Source organism: Coturnix japonica, chromosome 3, assembly GCF_054131305.1.
Source record: "Coturnix japonica strain WE chromosome 3, WE-NBRP24, whole genome shotgun sequence".
NCBI lineage: Eukaryota > Metazoa > Chordata > Aves > Galliformes > Phasianidae > Coturnix > Coturnix japonica.
The window spans coordinates 62,924,147-62,929,190 of NC_140665.1; the positions used below are offsets into that span (position 1 = coordinate 62,924,147).

Here is a 5,044-nt window from a genome sequence, read left to right on the forward strand (position 1 = left end):
CATTGCGTCAGTTTTTATTACTGCTGGGAACGATGAGGAATGGTAACTGTTGAGTAACGCAAGTTTTACTTAGACTGTCTTGCATAGAGGCACTGTCTTCAATTAGAAGACTCTTGGATCTGAAGTTCCATTTCCTCAGAGCACAGCCCCTAACACCTTCAGCATGTTACAGCAACAGTCCACAAAAGGACAGCTAAATGTATTGCTGCGTGTGCAGTCAGTACCATGGAATGCTGAAGTACTTTTATATTGGGCCTTTAGCTTCATCGCTGCTCTTCATCCCTTATTTGAAACAGAGCACGTCAAAGAACAATTGCCATTTGGAAACCAGCGGTTGTTAAGAGAAATAACATTGACTCCTACAACTTGTATGCAGTACGGAACAATAAAATAATCAAAGATGTTGGAGAGCCGTGGGGTGCTGGCAGCCGAGAAGGCTCAGCAACTTCACATCTGCTGAAGCCTGAGCGTGTTTTTGCAGAGCACATAAGCACAACTTTGGTGAGGGCTCTTTTCTGAACTGCTTTAACCTTGCTGAGATAACAGCCCTGTTCGCTTGAAATCCCGCAGCCCTTATTGTTAGAGTAGGCGTACAAGAACCTCCTGCTCTGGTGCAGAGCACTCCGTGCCTGCGCAACACAGGCTCTTTCCAAGATCCTCTTCCACTTTATTGTTTGTTACAGAGTGACCCAAATACAGCTTCATGACAAAGTAAATGTGTTCAGTTCTCTGAAAAGTAAATTAACCAGAAGCTGATACTCCTGTTACATTGCCCAAAATATTTAATTAGCTTTCCGTGAAGATCGTGCCAGTGTGGTATGTCAATACAGGATATGCTTGTGGTGCTCATGAGAAACGATTACAGCACTGTATTGCAGATACCCTCAGCATGGATTTTCCTTTTGCATAAGGAGTTACAGCTGCCTCAGAGAAGTAGGAGAAGGGTGGAACCACTGTTGTCAGATCTTGTAATTCTCATTGTGGTGTTTGCTGTGCTTTTCCCCAGTTTCTAGAGAGAAATCCCACAGCCCAGCAACTGAAAGAGGCTCATACCCAGCATGCTGCCAGTTCCCTGACAAGGCACTATAAGCTTCTATTATGCAGCAGCACTTCTTGCTATCTACACATGGGAGAACAGGGAGGGGGTGTCCCATTTTTTCCATATGATAAAATGAAAAGCTAAGTTTCCAATTAAGAAAATAACTTTCTAAAACCATGACAGAAATCCTTCTTAAAAGGTCAACAAAGTGAATACAAAGGTGAGGGGGAGGAGGGGGACTTGGTTACCTAAACACTGGCGTTTAGGGTCACACAGAGTGCTGCACAACTTGAAGCTCAGCTTCCAAGTGCTGGTCTAGAAAACATAACTTTCTTGAAGTGCTGCTTATCTGCCACTCCTGCATGGCTGTCTCGGGTACTTTCACATATCTAAAGTATTTTAACACTCAAAAACAATTCCGGGACTCAAAGCATACATTTAGTAGGAATGTGTTTGAGGGAGAACAGAAGGGGTGAGGGCCTTGAGTTTAGAAATGTGGGATGTCATTTGGCAACAAGACCATGGCAGGAGAAGTTGAACACACAACCAACTGGGCCAGGGAAATCCCAGCAGGAAATAAACCCAAGGGCAGGCACGTTCAGCATGGAGTGATGATGATTCTTGTTACTCTGCAAACATAAATGAGATCTAATAGCTAGAAGCTGAAAGGAGAAAAATGTGCAGCTTATATTCCCATTTCTAGTTTGGTCTGTAAAGAAGGCACCTATGGATTAGGCTTTAAACAGCTTCCAATCCCAAAAGCCAATTCCTTCTACATTTGATAGGTAGAAGCTAGTGTGGGTGAGGCCAGAGGGGAGAAAGCTGCAGGAAATGAGGCTGTGTTTGTTTTGCTGCTTACAAAGCCGCATATTAGGGAGAGCAGCTAAGCATTCAAAATGATTAGCAAGGCTGGGTAGTAAATTCCTTTCATCATTCTGGCTGTCATCCTAAAATATGTGCTCTAGATTTACCACAGATTTGCTTGGTTTGGGCCAGGGAATTTCATTAAGTAATTCCTGCATCATGTGATGCAGAAGGTTGCACTAAATGCTCCAGCAACCATTCCCATTCTTCTGTTTCAATGATCCCTGTCTGAAAAACAATGATAGCAGAATGACGGAGAAAAATAAAGCACGGGTGTTGAGGAAGTACAAAGAGCCCCATCTATTTAAGTGCCGGGGCATTTTTATTTATTTATTTATTTTAATTGAATAGCAATTCCCAGGATCCATTGATCTTTACATTAGTTAGAGCGTCCTACAAGGACAGAAACCATGATGGGGAGAGTGTGAGTAATGAGCTTGCAGCCGAGTGAATCATTTCCCCTACAGCTTTGTGTTTGTAGAGAGACAGATGGTGGGAGCTGTGGAGAGGAAGAGGGTGGGGAAAGGCAGGTTTTTGCAAACAACACAAGTAGGGAGAGAGAGGATGGTGAAAAAGGAATAATCTGCAGGTAAGGGGGAAGGAGAGGCTGGAAACATGCAGGCTGCTTCAAAACTAACATGCTTATGTTGAAAGAGATTAAGGTGACAGGGAAGTTTTGCCTGGAATAATGCAGAGGTACTGGGGGCTGCTCCCCAATGCCTGCATATCTGCGGGGTGTGGGAGGGAAATGCACCGCCCAAAATGAGAGCGAACACTGGGATGAGGGCAGCATGAAGGGAGAGACAAAACTCACTGAGAAGCAGCCTGTCTTGTAGGCTTGCCAGAACTCCGATGACATGAATGTGTGTGAAGATTTTTTATGCCAGCCACCTGTGTGACAGAAATACGCTTAGCAATGTTTTCATCCCACAGATAAGCTACATTGGCCTCTCCAGTGAGGGAACCGTATGGTGGGTCTGGTACAAAGGTAATCCTATAAAACCCTGCGTGCGAGACATGAAATGCTGTCCCCGAAGCTGATTTTCTCTCAGGAAGCCCTTCTAGCCGCCATCACTTGGTACCACTTAACAGAGCCATGAGGCAGACATCCCCAGAATCAGTGGCAGGGCAGGCAGGAGGCGGCCTGTGGGACAGACTCACTGCAGGGACTGGTTGGGACCCCTCCCCAGCCTGCAGCCCATCTTGGGGGTCTGGCTGCAAGGTAAGGCTGAGGGAAATGCCCGGACCTGGCAGGGAATGGGGAGCTGCATGGCCTTCCATGAAGGCCAGCTGTGGTAAGGAAGGTGAGCAGGCCTCGGAGAGCGCTCAGCACGCAGAACAGGTGCGCGCTATCTCACAAAGCAAACATCTCTCGTTACTCTTTGGCTTTAATTTAACAGCTTCTCCCCTGCCGTCGCTTCTGTTTAAACTGTGCCAGTGGCAGATGACAGAGGTCCCCGCAGGCTGAGCTGAACGCACTGGTACATGGTGACACTGGGGGTTCCCAGCAGCAGCCTCGCACCTGCCCTGAGCTGTGGTGGCAGAAGGCGGCCATTTTGTGACACCTGCTCATGGTGGGAAGGGCTCAGGCCCTTCTCCAGGCTAACGGGAGGGCCCAGGGAACCTCCAGCAGAACATGGGTGCTCACAGTGAACCCCAGCAGGCTGGATGCTGGGAAAGGAGCGGCCTGAGTCCTGCCATGGGCAAGGGAATTACAGCACCCCATTGGCAGGTCAGGCCGATAAAGTCCTCTCTGCTGTGCAGTCCCAGCCTCTGAAGGTGGAAAGAGTTGTGGGAATGCCTCCAGGGACCACAGAAGTGTGTTTTTCTGGGGCTGAAAGAAAAGGTATGGTAATGCTCGGCATTGGACAAAAAAATAATAATTAGTTTATAATTAAAATTGATCTGTTAAAAATCATGACTGCCACCACCTGCAGGGAGCTCATTCTGACTGTATTTCATTCTTTGGGTTTTCCACTTCTTCTAAAGGACTATATTCTGGAAATACTATCTTTGAGGCTTTCTTCAAAGCTATCTTCTTCTGCTTGGCCTGACAGCTCTTACAACATGTCCATTCTATTTTTCGTCAGCTTCCTCCAGTTAAAATCCACTAAACCTGATGTTTTGTGACTGGCATGTTTGGCAGCACAATGCTCTGGTGTGCTGGCCTCAGGATTTTCAGCAAGCAGCGGGTGCTGCAGTGCGCTGTTAAAAAGCCTGCAGTCTTCAAAGGAAGCAATTTACTCAGGAAAACTTCTAAAAAGATAACACTGGTGGGGATTGAGCTGAACAGCCCAGGAGTAGCTAACACATTAAAGATTCTTTCATCCCTATGCTGGCAGAGAGAACGCAGCCTGGCTTGGTACTGACCAAAACCACCACTTAAATGCTCAGCAGATACTGTGTGCATCTGACTGACATGAAGGAATGTATACAGCCACATGCATGCAACACCCACTGCAGCCTTCCTCCCAGATTTTTCCTATAAAGTGGACGTACAGAAACACTGAGATCCAGTCTCAGTATCGATACAGAAGTCAATTTTTCTTTGATGTCCAATTAACAGCACTCAGAAGACAACCAACCGTTTCTCTTTTAAGAAGATTAAAGATATCCCTGCCAATAACGATTCCAGATGCTTAAAAGTGTCTTTCCCCATGTACAGGGCAATGGATAAGACACAAAGAAATCATCTGGAAAAAGAAGATTTATCTCCACTTCACCACTGAATTGCTGCAGTCAGCAGAATGTTATCACTCTGCTCTGGGTTTCTTACATGAGAAGTGGAGATGAATGAAACCTGGCCATTTAGGAAAAGTTATTATTTGAGACTTACTCAATAAAATACTATGTGCATACAAATAATTTTTGTGTGTCCATTTTCCCTCCAGTCTTCTAACAGAGATGATTTTCATGAAGCAGGGGCTGTAAAGAAGCTGAAACAGCAGAAACCCAGTAGTAAGGATGTCCCAAAAGAGAGATGACATGGGGACTTTAAATAGGAGTAATAGAAACTGGGAAGGCACACAGGAAGTATGATAAAGAGGAAAGCAATTATAAAGTAATCACGTTGAAGGAAGTGGCAAAACCAACCAGCTAGCACAGATTTGTCTTCTTTCTGCTACATTATATTGCATTTTT

At 45.6% G+C, this 5,044-nt stretch overlaps 1 long non-coding RNA gene across 1 annotated transcript; it reads left to right on the plus strand.

Annotated features, from left to right (window-relative positions):
• The first annotated feature begins 3,342 nt into the window (after positions 1 to 3,342).
• LOC146761439 (uncharacterized) lies at positions 3,343 to 4,768 on the plus strand. Its single transcript, XR_014944858.1, has 2 exons — positions 3,343 to 3,749; positions 4,569 to 4,768. It is a non-coding gene; the product is annotated as an uncharacterized LOC146761439 (long non-coding RNA).
• The last annotated feature ends 276 nt before the right edge of the window (positions 4,769 to 5,044 follow it).